The sequence below is a fragment of the Nyctibius grandis genome, chromosome 2 (assembly GCF_013368605.1).
Source record: "Nyctibius grandis isolate bNycGra1 chromosome 2, bNycGra1.pri, whole genome shotgun sequence".
Lineage (NCBI taxonomy): Eukaryota > Metazoa > Chordata > Aves > Nyctibiiformes > Nyctibiidae > Nyctibius > Nyctibius grandis.
In genome coordinates this window covers 27,541,640-27,563,041 of record NC_090659.1, presented here as the reverse complement: position 1 = coordinate 27,563,041, position 21,402 = coordinate 27,541,640, and positions in this window count along the sequence as shown.

Below are 21,402 nucleotides of genomic sequence, written 5' to 3'. Positions count from 1 at the left end.
TCTGTTAAATACGTTCAGGGATGGTGACTCCACCAGTTCCTTGGGCAGCCTGTTCCAATGTTTGTTAACCCTTTTGGTGAAGAAATTTTTCCTGATATCCAATCTAAACCTCCCCTGGCACAACCTGAGGCCGTTTCCTCTTGTCCTATCATTTGTTACTTGGAAGAAGAGACCAACACCTGCCTCGCTACAACCTCCTTTCAGGTAGTTGTAGAGAGCAATAAGGTCTCCCCTGAACCTCCTTTTCTCCAGGCTAAACAACCCCAGTTCCCTCAGCCGCTCCTCATAAGACTTGTGCTCTAGACCCTTCACCAGCTCATTGCCCTTCTTTGGACTCGCTCCAGCACCTCAATGTCTTGTAGTGAGGGGCCCAAAACTAAACACAGGATTCGAGGTGTGGCCTCACCAGTGCCGAGTACAGGGGGACAATCACTTCCCTAGTCCTGCTGGCCACACTATTTCTGATGCAAGCCAGGATGCTGTTGGCTGGCTTGGCTACCTGGGCACACTGCTGGCTCATATTCAGCTGTCTGTTGACCAACACCCCCAGCTCCTTTTCCGCCAGGCAGCTTTCCAGCCACTCTTCCCCAAGCCTGTAGCGTTGCGTGGGGTTGTTGTGACCCAAGTGCAGGACCTGACACTTAGCCTTGTTGAACCTCATACAGTTGGCCTTGGCCCATCGATCCAGCCTATCCAGATCCCTCTGCAAAGCCTTCCTACCCTCGAGCAGATCAACACTCCTGCCCAGCTTGGTGTCGTCTGTGAACTTACTGAAGGTGCACTCAATCCCCTCCTCCAGATCATTGATAAAGATATTAAAGAGAACCAATTACCAATAAGAAAGAGTATATGGAAAACTATGTTAATTACTCTCTATAAATGTGTGGTGATTCTGGGCTAAAGTTGAGCTAGTTTTGTGGAATACCAACTAGCTCCCAGCTTTGTACAAATCTGCAATAAAAGGAATACCTCAACCCTATGTGTATTGGCTTGCATACCAGGTAGAAGATCCCACTTTTGGGCAACAAGGTTGCTCTCTGGGTTGGTCAAATCCAAAGTACTTCAGGTGCTGCAGATGTGCTCATGCACACCCACAGTGCCCTGTGCCTTCCCAATTCTGAACCCACTCTCAAGTACAAGATTTGTTTTCTCCATTTTGGGTCCTCTTGCTGGCCTTTCAGGGTTTGCCCTCCTAGCAGGCATGGTATTATTATTCCTTGTCCACCTGAACATTTCCTTAGTAATTTTTAGCACCAGAAATGAAAAGATTTTTTTTTCATTAAAGACCCCTCAGGAAAGGTAGCTTCAGTGTCTTCAGGGATGCTTCCAAAATCCAGCACAGATAGACCTGGAGTGAGCCACACAAGTGGGAGCGATGCAGGGGCAACTGCTTTGCTTACCAGTCCTGAGAAACTTCCAAGATGAAAGCAATTCAATTCAAAGAAAGTCTGAGGCATCTAGAGGGATCCTGGGTGGGCCAAAGCTGTTTTGCAGGGAGAAAAGCAAATTCATATACCTTCCAGCAGGACTTGCTGGGATCTGTGTGGCAATTTCCTCACTCTTAGATCTTCCAGTGAATTTTTCCATGACAGGGATAATCCAACCTAATCACTTCCATTTGACCCAGTTTAATCACCACCTTCCTGAAATGGAGTTAATAGGTGCTTAATGCTAACCAGCAAAGCGAGGAGGATGGTTCATAAAAGATCTCGGAAAATCATTCTACAGTTCCTAAATGCATTAATTTTTTTTCTTTTAATTCGCTAACCAGAGTTGGTAACTTCTGAGGCCTAAACCACAATACATCTTGAGCCCACTAAGCTAAAAATCCTGACTCGCCAACAACAGAATATACTAATGAATCCTCCACAGGAAAACTAATCCATCATTTCCCTCCCCACAGGAACACACACAAGTGGTTAAATATCTAAAGATTTTGTACAGCCTTTCTGCCTGTAACATTGAACACTGAGATCTCGATTCAGGTACTGTAGGCACATATTTTCCTTCTTTCAAGATTTGTTTTTGGCTTATTATTCCACGTCTGTCATCCTGCAATAGCACGAATTTTAATTTTGCTTTGCAAGCATGACAGCATTCATAAATAGAGCCTATGCTTTTGAGATGCTTTTGGTTTTACTCTTAGATATATGCCAGGGAGCAGCAGGAGTGGGGCTGCTCCATGTGGCAGCACGAGCTGGGAGCCCCAGGTAGCCCCGAGGCAGGCAGTGCCCTCACCGCCACGGTGCAGACCCAGGCATGGTGTTCCTGGACCAGTGGGTGCCAAGTGTGGGGGTCCCAGGTTGGGCTCCTCAGAGTGGCTCCGGCCTATTAGTGCAATCAGGGCCCCAGTGATCCCACAGCAGGACAGCACTACTGTCCTAGTTAAAGCTGAAGACTGCTTCTTGGTTTAGACTATTCTACATTCTCCAAGATTCACATCTGTCATGTTGTCTTGAAATCTCTTGGAAGCGAGGGAATAGAGTAATGTTGATAGGTCATTTGAGCTGGGGTTGTCAAGTTACAGCCACCTCCTTCTCCTTCTCCCCTCCTCCTTCCTCCAAAAAGGTGATTTTACACATATTTCCTTGTTCTCCTTTGAGTGACAACATTTGTCACCATTGCACTGTGGTGACACGTGCACTCCAGGTGTGTGAGCTTGGCTAACTGTACGTATATGGCACCCACGCTTGGTCCTAAGAGCATGAGGGGGAATGCACGCTCAGTTCATTGTGGTTCACCTCCACTACTTCTTGAATTGAGAAGTTTCTTGCTGCAGCAAAACCACTGCTTCTTAGCAACTTTATGCATTTGTTACCTAATTAGATCAAAATATGTTTTTTTCCCTTTCCTGCTACCTGTTGGCACCCCTTTTTTGGCTTGTGGATTTTCTTTTCCATTTCAGTACTGCTTATTTTTGATTTGTTTGTTTGTTTAGGCTTTAAACATGGATCTTTTAAATAGTAAAGACCTTTAACGCCTTCACTGCCTGGAAAAATCTCATATCCTGGGGTTGGGGCCCTAGTGGACTTACACTGCAATAATCTCAATTGCCTGTTGTCTTCTCATCTCTCACTGATAGCACCAACACCCTCTCCACCTTCAACACCAAGCTCACCTGCTGTTCTTCTGCTGAGAAAAGGGCCCTGGCATCATCTGTGGATGGATAGAGTGCGTTTGCTCTGTTCAACCTTGTCATCAGCATCAGGGGTGAGTGGGATTCAGTGTTTGTGCAGATATCATACCACGGAGACTTTGCTCATGCCCCAGTCAGAGGCGAGTATCACAGAAGAGCTGGCAATCTTCCTATCAAGTACAGTTTCTGGCTCCTTGCTACTGGAAACTTATTCATTCATGGCAATGTGGTAGTTTAAGGCAGAGGCTCAAATAGTGGATGCTTATCTTACCACCCTAAACCCATTGTATAATACTCCGGTGTTCCCCAAAACCAGTGAGACTGAAGATGAGAAAGGATTCAGGGGCAGCTTGAGGACTTGTGTTGGCTGTGCATTCTCACTGAGGAGACTGTTGCCAAGGAATGGGAGGCAGTGGAGGTGCATGGCTGGGCTGTGATAGATGTCAATCCTGAAAAACAACTATTTAATAAATAAACAAACAAGACATTATATCCCCACGAGCATTGTTAGCAGAGAAGCAAGTTGCTTCCAGAGCCTCAGTGCCATCTAGCATGTGAAGATGGTCTATATTTAATCCTTTGAAACTTCCCAAATAAGAATTCTTTTAACATGAACTGAAGCCTCTGACCACCATAAAACACGTGGTAAGGTTACCTGTCCTCACTTCCTGTTGCCGCAATACAGCCTTCATACTTCTGTGTTTGAATCAGCAGGTTTCCAAAGCTAACACCCAGTCTCCAGCAGCGTTACTACACAGTAGGGAAACAGAACATGTGTTGGACAAAACCTGACAAAGCAACACTTGGATTTAGGTCAGGCACAGCAAACAGGAGTTACTTGTACGCTATACCTGGCTCCTGTTCAAACACGGAGCCTGATGAATTCACACTAGCCCAGACATGCAGAATGGTATCTCCCTTTTTCCTCTCCACAGAGATTTCTTTTCAGACGGTACCTTCAGCTCCTCGATTCTGTGCCCCCACAAGTATCATTCATGTAGACTGCCTGACTGCTGGCCACCCCCATGGCAAGGAGAAACACTGGTGTTGCTCCTACTATTAACACAAACTGCAGAATTCACTGCTGACATGGGCATGTTTGAACCATCAAGACACGTGTACCTCTCTTCTTACTGCAACAGCAGCGCTGCCATCATGCTGCTACTCACTCACCCATTTACCATTCAATACTGCTACAACAACTGTCATAAAGCAGGCAGCAGACAGTGCTGAAACTAACTGCACATCCTAAACCATCCAGAGTGTCTGGCTTGGCCTTCTGCATAACTCTGACCAAGAAATCCACTGCTGGACCTAATACTTATGATGGACTTTCAAGACTCACAGGCCATGCAGCCTTCATTTGGTGACGCCTAAGATGGCAAGTCAACCTTTTCATCCTGATGATGGTCTTCTAGCTTTTGTCTCTCACCCCACTGTTTCTTGATCCCTTCCCATTTTCCCCTGGCTGCTATCGCTTCCTGGTGGTAGAAGCAGACTTTAGTTTCTGTTCCAGAATTGGCAGAGGCTTTTAACTCTGCATTTTAGTCTGGTTTTGCAGAGGCCACAGTTTGTAATACCTTAACTCTTCATTCTCCGGTTGTTGAATTTTGTCCTTTCCTGTCTTGTGGATCAGCTCCTCAGTGCAGCCCACTCTGCAGTAATGAAGTTAGGGACAAATGTTACAAATCTTTTGATTAATATAAGTATTATTATTCCATAATAAATGCACGATGAGTTGACACATTTTATAGGGATTATCTTTACCTATGTTTTATGTTCAAAGAGAAAAGTACAAATATTACAAACGCATAGCCATAAAGTATTTCTCAGCTTTGCTAATTTCTGATGGAAAAGAGATTAAAACAGACTGAGAATTTAGTAACCTCACCTACAAATTTAAGACTGATTTGGTGGTAGGAGATCACATAGATACTGGTGGTTTCTATGGGATCACTTGGATTAGGTGGCATCTTGAGTACTTTTTCAGGCTGTACTAGAAACCAATTTAGCATGGCTCTATTTGGTCTTCAGCTTATACTCGAAGTTTAACATGTATATGCCTCAATCTTGAAATGATTTTCAATGTTTCTATTGAAAACATACACGGGCTAGGCAGAGTCAACTGTGGTATGATTTCTCTGAGACATATCTTAAGTGCTCAGATTCCTGAAAAGCTTTCAGGCTGTTCTGAAGGGAAACACACAGCCCCTCTCTACGGCACACATCACCCCCCAGCTTCTGCACCTTCATGTGGGTCTGGAAGACCAAGTCCGTAGAATGCAATAACTCTTGTTCTCCCAATTTCTCTCTGCTCGGTGCTTCAAAACAGTTAACTAGCATGGGTTTTCTTCACATTGATAATTCTATGTTGGCTCTCACATGCTTGGGCATCTCCTCTGTAGCAGACAGAGTATCTTTCCAGCCCTGGTATTCTCAGAGCACATCTAGAAGTCTGGAATGGGGCAGTGAATTTGAACCCTAATGGCTCCTGCATGCTGTAGTTGTTGATTTGTACGTATTTGCTACTTTCCTTTTGTACCTCAATTGTGTATTTGTATAACAATTGGGAAACCTCGTGGATATTTTTAATGCAAGTTCTAGGGACTTCGTCTTTTTCTTAGTGGTTTAGATGGGGGACTCTGCATTCTTTGTTAGCCAGTGCGTTGTCTGTACTGTTGCCATACATTAAAGGAGCTGGAATAAAATTGGCACGATACCCAGTTTCACCCAAATGAGGTTGTTGAGCAGGATCCAGAAGATCTGTATCCACAGAGGGCAAACACAATATTTAAACAGAAACAAAGCCTGTGATTTATTTCATTATTTACTAAGTGCTGTCATGGTGCTCAGTACTATATAAACATTCTCTGCCTTGGGTTATTAATACTACCAGGTACAAGCAGGCTCAAGACTCAAAACACCTTACATGAAATGTTCCCAGAACAAAACCTTTAAGGACACATTAAAAGGACAAGTTACCTGTAGAGCAATCATGTTAATGAAACTTCAGACTTTAAAAATAGCTTCATGTTCCAATAAGAAGAAATTCCCATTTGAGGACCTAACTCTCTACCTATCCCTGTATAACTACCTCTCACTGACTATTGCTATGATACATTTCTGCCCTGTTGAGTGTGTGAGAGGTGCCAGTCTGGTCTTTTTGTTGTATGATAAGGAACATCCACCCCTCCAACAAATATATAGAACTAGTAGGAGATCAGATTTTAGGGCTTACACTACATAATGATCCCATATTTAAGAAGAACAAGAAGGTTTTAGTCTTCAGACTGCTCAGCTCTGGGAATGCTAAAAAGTCACTGCCAGGTCCCCAGACTGTGTCGTGAGTGGGTGGACAGTAAAATGGAAAATGTCATGCTGGAGGAAAGACAATATTGAAGGACTGTTATAGGGCATGTCTTTAGCTGTTATAGAAGGAATAAAAGAGACAAGCTATTTGGGGGAATACTGGAGAAGAAAAAGCAGGAGTGTTTTACTTAAAGATAACTTAAACACATTACAAAATCTTGAGAAAGGCTGGGGAAATTGTACTTTTACCTAAACATTTCAGGTTGAAATAACCCCAAAGGTATAAGTTTCCTTGATAAAAACATCAGTGAGTATAAAAAAATGCAACTGCATGCTTAGGTTAGTGAAGTCTGTGTCTTACGTAAGACCACTTAAAAGACAGAGCTCTCACAAGAATTGCAAATTATTCTGGGCCCATGAAAATCATCCTGGTTTTAATTACAGCATTAAAGACAAACTCATGAAGTTATAAGTTCTGCTGGCATGGCAAGCAATCATTATAAATCTGGACAAGGGATCACACAGAAATTGTAAATAATGACTGTGAGAGATTTCAGTACAAGCTATTTTTGTCTTTAGAAATGGTTTTCATTTTTAAAAAGTCATTAGCACTTGTGTTCAGCCAAAACTTGCTCATAAGACTAACCAGGATTTCTTAACATAAACTCTTCTTAAAAGGATACTGTCAACTCCCAATTAGTTTTTCAGATGAATTTTAAAGATGGTTCTGTACATGAATCCCCGGGGCAATTGTGTCCTTTTGTCACAAGTATTCTACCTTTTTTTTCAGTGCTTTACCTTGCCCTGTTGCAGCATCAAAGGCTCCATGCAAGCTCAGGGAACCAGAAAATAGGGAGGAAGCAGTGAAAGTGAGAGCCTGGAAAGCACTGCCAAAAGCGGAAAACAAGCCAGGGGAGCTAAACAAAGAACTGAAAAGGTATATCTCCTTTTATTAATTTTCGGTTCCAGGAATTGTTTGGAAAAGGGAGAAAAATGTCAGGTAATGATGTGCCTGTAATTTAACATTTAATGCCAGCCAATACTGCGATAAAAAGAGGACAGACAGACAAAATGAAAATTCTCTTCTGGTACTGAGTTTTAAAAAAGAAAAATATTTTTAAAAAGACAAAAATTCAGCCAAAGCAAGAGTGCAGCATGTTGTGGAACAGTCATACAATACAGTTCCTCTGTCTTGGCACTTTAAACCAAAAGTTTGTTATGAATATCGTGATTCAATGCCAGGATGAGTTGCTGGGGATGACTTCAGTGGGTACTGTGGGCCAAACTGGGACAGAAGTCCCTCAGATCATCAGACAAGCGTCGTATAAGTCTGTAATGCATTTTGTTATACTACATTTCTTTCAGCAGCCCTATCCTGCCAATGGGATTTGTGTAGCTGGGCCCTTCTTCTTGCAGGGACCCTAAATGATAGCAACAAAAATCTTTCAGTAAGTACGACATTATGAGGTTGTGGCCTGAGATGGCAAAACAAGGTAGCAGTTGAACAGGATGGAAAAGTCCTCTAAAGCTAAAGCTGCTAGAGTTTAAACTACACTGCTTCTGCCAGGTTTATCTCAGTACTAGTCATATAATTAGTACCACATCAGAAAAAAAACCTCTGACTTTCTGATCCTAGCTATGTTGTCATTTTGCCTGGAATGTGCCAAGGATAACTGTGTTTATCCAACTTTTGGTGATGACTTCTTGGAAAGTTATTTGTGAAGATGGAAAAACCCTAACTCTTCCTGTTTGTTGGAACAGAGTCTAGATGCCTGGAAATCTGTGACATACTAGACAGAAACTTGTACAGCAAGACCTGTGTAAATAAGGAGCATTAACTGTTACCATGTCCTGATAAGTGGGAATTCACACCATTAAAATACCACCCAAGAATCAGTTCCTATGCAAGTGGAAGGCAGAGGCAGGTGAAGAGGTAGAACTGCTGACAGTGGGGTGGATACACCTCCTGTAACCCTGCTCAAGCGATAACCACCAGTGGCAGTCGTAATGGATGTGTCTGGTTGTGATGCCTGCATCCTGCTCAAAGTGCATTTGGGGTAGACAGATAACAACACAATAGCCAAGGGATAATTTGAGCAATGCGCCCACCTAAACACACTGCTGACCAATGCCCAATTCAAGCCAAATTTGGAAGAAACTAGCACCTGTGGTCTGTATGCAACTATGACTATGAGTCAATCACCTTACTCCCATAAATAGTGAGCAGCCCAAAAGCCCTTTGAGCTCTCCTGCCCGGCAGCAGGCTGCGTGACAGGATCTCCCCTTCAGTAGGGATGCCTCTCAAGGTTACTCCTTGAGGTCAAGATATCCCTTGCTGCAACAGATTCTCGGTAAGTGATTAATTGCATGCTAAACTTTGAAATCTTAGCTAAGTGATATAAAGGATTGATTGGCCATATATAATCCTTTAGACATAAACCGTTGACCAAGTCTGGGACTAGGATTGGGTCCAGCCACACCTCGACTCCTCTCTGAGAAGGAGTTTAGAAAGCAAAGGGGTCCTTTCTGAACCTTGTGACTCAATGGGAAGGTCTCCCTGACAGTTTTGTTTGACCCTGTCCTCTATGCAGTAAATAATCAAGTGCAGCTTGCCACTGAATCTTGTTAAACGACTGTCACATTTACTATTAAACTTTGTCAAATTGCTGGTTTATATCAATAAACCTATTGCTACTTCTCTCTTACGAGTGAAGTGCATCACTCCTTCCACAACAATACATCCTTTCCCTTCTCCTAGCCCCTTTTTAGCAACTTCCCTGTAAGAATTCAAACACTGCTGCCCTGCTTCTGGTGCTAGATTTGCATGAACATGAATCCTTCGTTTGGCCTTTTCTTACCTTGTGTATTTGCTTAAGAAGGGCTGCAAGGAGACCCCTAAAAACCAGCCACTGCAAGACCCTGCCCAGTCCAACACCAAGTTTTCTCCAGATGAAGAGGTTTGGATCTGGTAATCTAGATCACCCATGAAAGATGTATTTCATGCATAAATCAGCATGCATATGAACCTATCATTATATGCTCATACTACGTAACTTTAGCTGTCTAACGTTAGGTGACAAGTAGGCAGAAGCACCCTTTGGAGGTGCTTGTGTCTCCTGTTGACTCAGCAGGATGACTAACCTCCTCCCTGGTGCCTACAGTCAGGCTGGCTGTGTTCCCCCTCCCACTGTGCCAGATCCTCTGTATTCAGTTTTCCATATACAGCAGGCAACTCACATGCTACGCGTACATCACTTGTGGTGTCTGCTGGTATCTTCAGACACGGTTATAACATAGTTATTTGGAAATGGCAGATTTTCTCAAAAAGACAGCCTAAGTTAAAACTTGGGACACAACTCCTCTGCTTTCTACTTTCCATTTGTCTTCTCAGCTGCTCTCATTGTTGTCTAGCGTTTGGCACTTATGTAAAAGCTGTGTCAGAGTGTTTAAAAAAATAAGATAACCTTCTGCTGTGTTTTATACTGGGTCCATTCATGAAGACCAAAACTTTCTATCCTGCAATGGCAAAGAGTTAATATTCCTGAGATATTCTACCATTCTACAGCTGTAAAAAAGAAGCCAAATCAAACCTAAAAGAATTTAGCATGGAAAACATATTCCAGCTTTAATGACGCATTGGGATTTTGTTTAGGTTTCTTTATTACAGTGAGTCATAGTATGTAAACTTCACATGCAGTTACTGAAGTCACGTGTCTGTCTTATTTTAGCTTTGGGAACAGCAGCAATGCCAACATCCTTTGCTGCCTTTGAAGGAGGACTTGAGAAGTCCCAGAAGAAAACAATGTTATGGTGGCCAAATAAGCAATGCATTCCTTTTTCAGCCTTTGGCTAGATAATAAAGGGATATTCTCTAGACGAGCCCTCTCCACATTTAGTCTTCCTAAAAACACTTTGGCATTGCTAATGCTGGCTCAGCTCTGCTGGTGTCGGCAATGATGGGATTCCTGTTTGGGATGGTCTGGCAAAAGGATGTCTCATTCTCTGTCTGTCTGGCTGCCTTAAACAGAAGTGAGCCATATACAGGTGAAGTCAGCAGAGCTCTGTTAGTAGTGGTCGTTCCACTGCTACTTCTGTTACTGGAGCTGTACTGATGAGAAATCCCTTCAGATGGGGTAGGGTGAATGGAGTCCAAAACCAGCTCCCCACCCCTCTCCTTACCTTTCAGGTAGGCCCTACAGAGGACTGAAACTAAGCAGAGGGATTTCCACTGTTCTCATTCATCAGGTGAGTTTCCTGCAGTGCATCTCTGCAGTCCTGCAAACAGACTCAAAGAAAGAGAGGGGTGGAAAGAGAGACAGAAGACTTCCTTGGTTCAGTAAGTGCAGTGCCCATTCTTGCAGGTGTAAAAGGGCAGGATGCAGTCATCTATATAAAGAATGTTCTTCAGATGGGTTATGTATAACTCCCTGATGGCAAGGGTATCAAATGAAGGTCGAACATCAGAGACCTTTAGGTTATTACGAAATATGACTCATGGATTAGTTAACTGCCTGTCAGATTTTCCATTATGAAACTTTAACCACAGCCCATATCTGCACAGCAACAACACCTGCAGAAGTGCAAACAAACAAGTGGTTATGTATGCATTTGCACTGAAGTGGGTCAGGAGATGTGCTATGGTATCAAGAGAACCTTTTTCCTTAATTACAAACTATTAAGTAAGGAATAAAAATAGGGGGAGGGGGAGAAATTCTATGGTAGTAAAAATGATTGTTTTGAAGTACACATTTTCCAAAGATTCTGCAAGATAAATCTTTACAGTTCAACTGTATCAGATGAATCCAACCTAAAAATCTCTCTGCAGAATATAATTATTTTAGCCATGATGAACATCAGTGCTTCCTAGTCCAAGCATTTGCTTTTTGAACTCCACGCATTTGCTTTTGCAACTCCACATGCTGGCATGAGCAGAAGTGAAAAAGCAACTACTCCTGTTCCAAAAAATGATTATTTAAATACTAAACTAAAAAAGAAGGAATTTTTTTTCATTTTGAAATCATCAAGAAGATTTAGCCATTTGGTGGAAGACTCTCATACATCTCTCAGCAGCCACTACATCTGGCTGTTTTGAGGTGGCTGTAAATTCAAAAAGGCAGAAGGTGTGCTCTGAAAATTCAGCACAGGAAGTGGGGCTTTTGACCTGTGCGTCACCAGTTTAATGGACTCCACAGGTGAGATTCAGCTCACCTAATTTTAGAGGTCTAGAGTGTCTATCTCTACATCTGAGCCTGTTGCCCCATAGGCACTTTAAAGGTATGTCTTATCTGATCTATTTTAAATATCTACCTTAGGATAAGATGATTCATGATCTCGGAGTGTCTTTTTCTCCGTTGTGGCCGTAATAGGGGCCTGAGGTGACTAGCTTGGCTGGAGAGTCTTCCATGTAGCCACCTACAGCTGATTAGATGAACCCTGCCTGAATGCTCTGCCTCCACAAGGCTGGTAATTTATGTGGAACGAGTTGGTTAACACTGTTCATTGCTACTGCAATGTTTTGTCTGTATCACAAAAACACTATCACATCTGGCACAAATGAATCCTAGCAGGCTGAAAGAGCCTAGAGGCTACTGACTAAAGAGGAAATCTGAACCACTTAGATAAATTTCATCACTACATTATATTCTTGCCTCTAGAGATGTTCCAGATCACAAGTTAGGTATGGAGTTCTCAGTACACCTACCACTGTAGCATCTAATCTGTGAAGACATTTCCATGCCTGCTAGTCCAGCTCATTTCATGAACACTATATTCATTTAAATGTTAAACTGCTGCTCTACTGGAAGTTCAGAAGATATGAACTGTAAAGCATAATATAAAACAATTTAGTCTCAAGGAGCAGAGTCTGAGAAGAGGCAAAATAGCAGTACAGAAATATATAAAAAGTAACTGTAAAGAGGAAGAAAATAAACTACTCTTCCTGTTTACTATGAATAGGCTAAAAAGTGAGCTTATAGTTCAAGAAGACTTAAGTTACTCCAAAGCGAGGTGGCATGCAACAAGATGTGCAGCCACTTCTTGGAGCTGAACAGCAGCATTGTGTCATCTTTTAGACAAAGGGGAAGCCAACAGGAGCTGCTGTCTCAGAGAGAGGCAGCAGCAGCTCCTGCTTCCCTGTAGGCACTGAGCCAGCCGCCTCTGAAGGGGTGGGAGGCTTACAGCTCCACTGTGCCACGGGTGTCGGAAAGGAGATGGGAGCCCTTGGCTCGCTAAGCAGCTTTTCAGTCTCAGCACGAAGAAGGGGTTCCTGGCTCACAGCTGAGGAGCGATGGCTGTGGTGACATGTTGGCAGCCTGGTGCCCTGCCTCTTAGGAGATGCTAGTGGCTACCAGGGTTGGGAGCCCTCCCCCAGTCTGAGGATGCAGTTGGTGTTCTGGAGATCCAGTCCAATGAGCATCCATCCAGAGTGGATGGATATATTTAGTCTTAAGGCAGTGTGATGGACTGTATGTCTCAAAACCCCTTTACCTTATATGATTTGTTAAGTGGAAAGGCTGCAATGTGCAAACTGAAGCTGAGCTAACCCTCTCACAATGGAGTGGGACAGAGCTCCAGCTGTGTGAGCTGTGCTGCTGACCGAAGCCAGTAACAGGGACAGGGTGGTCTTTGAAGAACACACCTAGAAAAAAAGACTCTTCTCCTGACATGAATTTTTTATGGTTCTTTCTCTGCTGCCATCACAAGAGATATGGCTGAAAGATTATACAGCTGGGTGCTCCTATTTACTATTCCTGTTTACTACTCCTTGTTCCTCTGCAGGAAATACTGTTGCGACACTGTATCAACAATGTAGAAAACATCGGGAGAGGGGAGGAGGGGGAGGAGGGGGAGGACCTTAAGGAGGAGAAAGTGATTTTATTTAAATTAAAAACTGAAAGAAAACAGGTTTCACTCAGCCACATTCACAGTCTCACACTCACAAGTGCAGCCACCAGGCACCAGGTCAGCATGTTCAAGTCATCCATCCAAAACCCAGGCAACATGAAGATTATGCCCAGATAATAGGTCCAGGATCTGTTGTGATGCCATGGAGAACAAGGGATGCCATCTATCAAGTCCTCCTCAAGTCTCCTGGGTTATTCTTGTGTTGGTGACCATCCACTGAGTTTGGATACCTTTTTGTATCTTTTTGTAACTGGCAGCATCTCCATCCTGTCCCAACTCTGACAGTCATCAGGACTAATCACTTTGTCTCCAGATCTGAGCATCTTGTCAAATAGCAGGTAGATGCCCTGTGGTCTTGATGACCTGCTAATCTGGGCGTCATTAACGCAGGCTGTTCAGAGAGCCCTTCCCTTGCTGAGTGCTCCTGCTGGTGCCTCCACACCCAGGCCTTCCCATTCCTTCTCCGTTCACACCTATATGAACCTTTGTATTACAAGTCTCTACACCGTTGCCATTCCCTTGTGGTTGCTGGAGATCCCTCACTGGCCAAGGGACATACCTAATCAATACTCAACAGCAACAGTGAGGGAACTAGGAAGGCGGGACTTCTTCCTCCTTTCTCTTGAAGACCAGTATTGGGTTTGGTTCATTTGTCCCTCAGGCTCCATGATTTAGGTCTTTTAACTCCTGGCAAGGGCAGCAGCTCCCTTGGGTCTGGGACTGTGGGGGCTCCCCAGGGCTTCAGAGCAGGGCCTGGCAGCCTGAGGCCCGTCCCATTCCCCAGCCAGGAGCAGCCAGGGGTACCTGGGCAGCCCCAGCCCCAGGCATCGGGCACCTCCCCAGCTTGGGGACAGCTAAGGACATGGGCCTGTGGGTGGGCCTGGCTTAGCAGGGTCCATGGCTGGGCAGGGCAGGGCTGCAGGGAGCTGGAGACCAGACCTGCTGCGAGGTCTGATGGCCCCGGGGGGTGACATGGGGTCCTGGGCCGTGGTCAGGTGGGGGAGCCCTGGGGGGCTGCCAAGGGGCAGTCAGGGCTGGTGGTGCCCTCAGGACCCTGACAATCCCATGGGCATTTTTGAGCTGTCATCACCCTAGTATTTGGTCAGTGAAGTTTTTCAAAGACATAAAAGTTACATTTGGTGACATAAAAGTTACATTTGGTATTTAGAAATGGTAATTGGAAGAGAAAAGGCTTACAGAAAACAAAGTGAGAAGCATTAGTGCCTGCTTCAAAGTATAATACTAATGCTGATTAATATAGGAGCCATCTTGACTAGGTGTCTGGATTTAGGCAATTACTAGCTTACCAGTTCAAACCAGTTTGTAATGAGAATGCACAGCACTCAAGATTTAGTGATGTGCCTCTTTCATTTCTTCTTACTGCTATAGGTCTCTCTTCTTTTGTCTTCACCTTCTGTTACTTTGAGCTTGCCTACAAGAGAGAGGCACACTCATAAAATTGCAATCTTCTTGTAAACCAGTACAGTTAACTCCAGGCATTCATGAAGTGTTCAAGGAGGAGTAGATGGATACGCATGACTTTTTCCTATGGAGCAAGATCATACTGTAATTTTTTGGAAAAAAGACTACATTTTTAATACTTCTAGGAATGCAGTGGAAGCCAATACCTTGCACAGAGGCAGCAGTCCCTACTCCTGCTCTATGAGTGCTGCGGACCAGGCTGCCTTGGGTAGGAAAAAGGCAGCTGCTGCAGTGTGCAACAGCCTGCTTCACAGCACGTGCCAGAACTTAATGGCAGCAGAGGCTGCTGCTTTGGTGTGTCTATCTGCTGGTGGTATGTTACCTCTCTCCATCAGATTGTGGCTCCTGCTGAAGGTCAAGCCCATGCCCCCAACCTTTCTTCCCATTTGGAGGACACAATCTGCAGAAGAAGCTGATGGACTCTCTTTGCTCTGGTGTAGGAAAATTTACTGCTTTGCAAGTTCTTCCTGTTCCTAATTGATTTGATCTAACCTGAAATAAGGCATTTCTATTCCTGCAAAGGAATACCAGAGTATCCACATGGCCTTTTGCCCAGGTTTAACATAATTTCTTTAAAGCAAATTGCAAATTAATAGTAGTGCTACTTTCCTGTGCAGGCAAGCCCTTAATCTAATTTGAACATGGAAAACAGCATTTGAGAAGACAAAGCAGTGTGTAAACTTGGGGAGTGAGAGAGGGAGGCAATGTAATTTGGAGTCCAGTGGGGATGATGGAGAGATCTGCATGCAGAGAGATAGAAGTGATTAAGGTTTTTAAAATCCAAGCTACCAAGGAATCTAGGGATACAAAAAAATAGAGCCTGACTCAGAACTTTTCAGTGTTCATAGAACTGCCATCTTCTTTCCATTCGTTCTTCTACTCGGGACAACAACCTTTGCCATTTCAGTCAAAAACCACTTTCCCTTCCATCCCCTACAACTCTGTGGCACAGAAAAAGCCCAGCATGGTTCTGACCGTGCACAAGCTGGAGCATTCAGTTAGTGCTGCCTCTCAGTAACAATATTTAATACTTCAGAATCTCTCTCCCACTTAATACGGAGTACTAGCAACCCTGGGCATTCCTCAGATAGCTGAGGCCACTGCTGCTTAACCCAAACACTCCTGGCAGCCGCACCATGTTGCACAACCACCCTCTGCAAAGGGCAAAGCTTGCCAGGTGTTCACACCTGGCAGCAGGAGTCAAACACGTTCATGCAAGAGGGGAAAGCACTGGCAAGGCCTTTCCTTGAAACCCCGGGACGTATCTGCCCCATCCCTTACATGCAATGTGGCCAGGGAAAATCCTCCACAGCCAAGAGAGGTGCACGGCAGAGGAAGGGACTCACTGGCATAGCAGGGATGTTTAGCTGGGACATTGGCTGGAGGCTGAGAGTGAGGGGCTGGATATTTTATCAGGCTCTGCTCTGGGCAGTAGCTAGCAGCAGCAATCCCTGCGAGGCTGGGCTGATCACAGCTCTGTTGAGACCACAGGGCAGTGACTTCAGCAGCCTGTTGGCTGTGCACGCAGAGGGCTCAGGGAGGAGAATGGGCAAGTGAGACAAGCCTCTCCTGCTGCAGTACTACACTCATTCTGGACCCAGGCAAGTGAGGCAGCCCTGGTAAGACACCAGGCCAGACCTTTCTTGGGTCAGGCATGTAAGATTGTAGGCTCACAGCAAACAGCATGGGTGTACCTTTGCTAGTCCGCTTACTCTTGCCTCAGAAGGGGACTTACTCCAAGACCCAATCAAGGGACACATAGGAAGGGAGTGCCATGAGGAACTAAGCACCTGCAGCAGAGAGATATAACTAGTTCCTGTCTTGTCTCCCCTCCCTTTGCCCATACCTTTGTTCCCCTCTTCTGCCAGTTCAGTGGCAGCTTTGGGTAGCACTAAGGTCTCCGGCTCCTGGGCCCTGACCCCAGCTCAAGAAGTATCCCCTGTTGGCCTAAGCTGCAAGGAGCTCTTCTCAGAGCAACACCCCAGGGAAGAGTTCAACATGGTGATGGAGAAAAAACCTGTGTGAAATTCATGGACTCATTCTTTCCCATGTCTGATCCTAGTGTAATGGAAGAAATAAGGACAAAACTATGCTTGTACTTCCTCAGTTCCCGCAAAAGCCTGTGACTACTTATCTTGTCACTAAACTATTACAGAAAAGAAAAGAGCCTTGAGTGCTGCCTCAGATAAGGACTAGCATATGTTTGAAGAGGCCAAATCCTCTCTGTGTATCCCTATTCTAGAGTCATAGCTTCTAAAACTTTTCTGATTCTGTCTCTCCTTTCTGTAAAGTCTCTGCTTTCTGTAAACAGTCTTTTGTGGCTTTTCAGGACAAGATGTGAATGTCTTTGAAGTTTCCAAACATGCTCCAGGCATCTTTGCAGAGAATCATAATGAATCTGCTCTTCATCAAGGCTTTCACAATCACTTATGTACATTTTATCAGCCTCTACCAGTATGGGAGCGTGGAAAGACAAAGGTAGGGGACCTGGCAAGGCTTGGGTGGCAGTACGCTAGCCAAAGGACAAAGGAGCTCTTAATCAGATTGCCTTTTAATTCTTCACGTAAGTTAAAGGCGTACTGTCCTCTCTAAGATTTAGGGTAGAGGTGTACTCAGCATAGGCAATGATAGAACAAAACGTTGCAGCATAGTGGAAAATTTTGTAAATATTCTATTAAATGCTGTCCAGGCACAGTTTAATAATCATATTTTTATTATTAGCAACTTCCTTTATTCCTTAGAGTAAGATTTTTTATCAAAACAGAGACAAAGGGACCCAAACCAGAAAACCAATTGTGTACATTTTGGCTAAAATACCTAATGTAGTTCTACAGGCAAAAGAAAACTCTGCCCAGATTTTCCCGAGATTCCCCAGTGAGTCCCATGGTTTGTGTAATGAGCACCCCAGTGCGTTCCTTCCCTGAGAAAATGTGGGTGCCCATCCTGTGCTCTCCTCTTCTGCCCCTGCCTACCTGGAGAAGGAGGCTGCGGCTCCGCATCTGCTTCTTCAGCAGCAGTGCTGGCTGCACTGTCCAGGCCCCTGTCTTCCTTGCCTGGGGCTAGTTACCCTTGCTCTTGTTGGACTGGCATAGGTGTTTCTGTAGCCACCCCAACCAGACTGAAGGACTGAGCCGGGTGAAAAAACCCACCCTCTCCCCACTGGTTTATTTGGGAGGCTGAAATGAGCTGGGGCTGCAGAGTGAGGTAGGGACTATGTAAGCTGGCAATGCCAGTGAAATAAATGTTTGGCGTAAGTGTGCCAGCTTTCCCCTGCACACTGAGTTAAGGCATGTATGGCGGGACATAGTCACTAAATTGAAGAATCTCATTGACTACGAACCAATATCCCACAGGCATTTCTCTGGGCAGAGAGTTGACTTGGGCAGGGTTTTTTTCTACGCCTGTGAACAGGCAGGGTTATTTTAAACTCAGATCAGTTCCTTCATTCACTGCACAGACTGCCATCACTAACAGCTATACTGGGACAGCCAAAGGGACACCCTGAGGACAGAAACAAATGGCAAGTCCTGGGAACTGCCTACACCAGTCCTGCTGCTGAGAGAAATGTCTGAAGAACCACAGCCTCCCCAGTGTGAGGAACCTGGGAAGGCCTTCCAATGCAACAGGCCTGGTTTTGTTTTGAAGTTAGAGGAGGGTGCCAGCTTTAAAAATGCTTTTTTCATTTTATTCTGCTGCATAAATTGCTTTTACATCCATTATTTTAAACTTATCCATTGGTCCAAAGAATTTTGTAGCCGCTGCTGTAGGGTAATGCAGACTTTCTAGTGAAGGCTTCACTAATAGTATATCAATGGTTGCATGTGGTTTGTCTTTTAATGTTATTCCTCCAAATCAGTAAGACTCTGCCTTTGGATGCCTAGAGATGTCCCCAGAAATTTGGGAACTGATCAGATGCAGCATTTAAAAGTTATGCTGTTAAAGACAGGTCTCTGATATTGCTGAGAGATACACACTGTTGACTAAAGACTGTTTCTCAGTCCATTTGCTAATTTGTCACTGGACAACATTAACTTTGTATTTTTTGTTGCCCTGCCAGCTTGCAATATGAAAGACTCACAAAAATACTGTACGTGGTCTTAGTCTCATAGCTAGCTCTGCAGAACAAGAAACAAGTTTTCAGTGCTGCAACCTGAGAATTATATCCGTGGTAGGATTTATTTTTTATCACACTCTGGATTTCAGGGCCTAAGTCTGAGTTGCCTTACCATTCATAAAATACCTCCTTCCACAGAAGTAAGCCCACAGTTCAGTAAGATGGGAAATCTGCTTGTTAAGACGTCTAGTACCATAGGACCTGTTGGTAGTCTCAAAACAGATAAGGAAACTTGTGTACACAAGGCCAGCATCTATCAGCTTTAGGTAAAAATATTCTAAAAGGCAGCTACAACTTCATAAACAGTGTTGACTTCATAACCCACGCTGCTTGGTGGCAATCAGGGATACTGCTTTCCTAATCCACAGCAAAGATCTCCTCAATACTCAGAAAGCTGTATCTCTAGCTAGTTTGAGGCTAACAGGATAGCCTTTCAGAACGCCTACCAGATGAGGCTCTACAGGTGAGGGAATAGCAAATTTGGGAATCCTGCTAGGATTTAAGAACTGAGTGTCCAAGCACCCAGCAGTGTCAGGTTTTAAGCAGTTTTGTTTGAGTCCATCAGCAAAAACTTACTGAGTTTAACAGACAGTGAGCAGGATTTGTGAGGTCTCCAGTGTTAGCTTAATGCTTGACTCAAGCACTCATTAGCTGCTCAGCTTCCTCCAGCAAATTGTCTCTGAGTCAGCTGCAGTAAAATAAAAAGTGAAACTGAGAATACATAGTCCTGCCCAATGCAGATGGTAACTTAATAACAAAGGGAAAACTGACTTCCCTAAGCAATGGGAGCACTTGGGGTGCCTGCAGCAGAAGACTCCAACTTAGTAATTTGCTCTGCCTTGGGTGGACTGGGTGGAAGCATGCTGCCAGTGTGACACAGTATGACACACATAGGGCCCTCTACTAACCTGTCACAGAGGTAAGTGGGCCCACCTGCTTTCCTGACTGCAGGGCCAGGAACTAAATTACTGTGATACTTCTAAAACCTGTACAGAGAACAAGGATTAATTAATGTTGCTTTCTAGTGCGTATGAATTATATTAAACAATGCTCTTGTTTACAAAAGCATTGCAGACATTGTAGGGATGTAAACACTGCAGAATTGTTTAGAATTTAGAATTGTCCATGAAGTTGTAAGAAGAAAAGGAATTCAAAGATTTATTTGAAATTTGCTTTCAAAAAACCAAAATTTGGGCCTAAGTCCAGTAACAGTTTTTTAAAAATATAGAATCTTCTTTTTTCTTTTAACTGTCAGGCAGCCTTGGTGAACACACCTGCAAGCATTTAAGTGATATAAATAGGTGCACCTGGGGAAGAAATACAAGTATAAACCTTTAACTCTGGAGCTGTAGCTGGCTAAAGAAGCATTATGGAAGACCAAAGCAGAAGAATGGTAAGGACAGACTGTCTGTACAGAACTGGCTGGTTTCTCTGTGAGAAGCAGTATGTGTTGCTCATTTAAGGATTTGTTTGTGGGTGTTTAAATCTTGTAGGGCTTAGTTTCTGGAATGGAAGGACTTTGGCTCTAGAGTTCCAACTTTAAGGGCAGCTATGTGAAAGAACTCTGTGTTCAAGAAAAACTAGGTAAAGATAGGTGTTTTTATGTGCAAGTACTGTGGAAAAGTTTTGTCTTGCTTTTAAATTCCGCAGTGAATCTAGCTATCCTTCTGGAGTACGAATCTTCCTTATACTTTCTTGTTGGAAGAGGCAGGAGCCCAAGGCAGAGGGAAATGGAGGAATAATTGCTATGTGTGGATTAAGGACAACCAAACTCCATGTCCTTTTCTTTCTGACTTAATAGCCTCAGAGGTATCCTAATCCTGTATGCATGTTTGTCAGTACTTTTACTGACCCAAATTCAAGGAAATGGCTCTAGTATTTTCTGTGTCAGCAGGCTGTGATGCGATGGAAGGGTATGGAGGTGTTTCTCTTTTTTTGAAAAGTGACAGGTAGCTTAATGCTTATTATTTGACTGGCATTTTACAAGCTAGCAGTAAACATAAGTCCTAATGAGCCCAAGGTGGGGCTTTTTGTGGATATAATGGGATAGCTTAGTAAAACTGTCATTACAGTGAAAATAGGGGTAACCTTTGGCATATCAACAGATTTGATGGCTAAAGGTTTGGGAAAAAGATGAATGTCTGTAATAACTAGTTTTGACCACCAACACCAATGTGTTGGGGTGAGTTGCTCACAGTGATGTGCCACCGGACAGCAGGTACAGTAGATCACTTCGTAGCCCTGTAGGCATGGCCTAGAGCCACAATTCTATGTGTCTGCATCTGTGATGAGGGCAGCTGAGCTGTGATGGTCCAGAGTGGGTGAGAGGGGCTGCCTGGAAAAGGGTGAGGTGACAGAACCTCTCAGGAAGCGTGCAGAAACTAGAGCCAGGATGCACAGTGGGGCCTGTAAAAGGAAGGACTCCCGAGTTCCTGCCCGGCAAAGGTGCTGTGTAGGG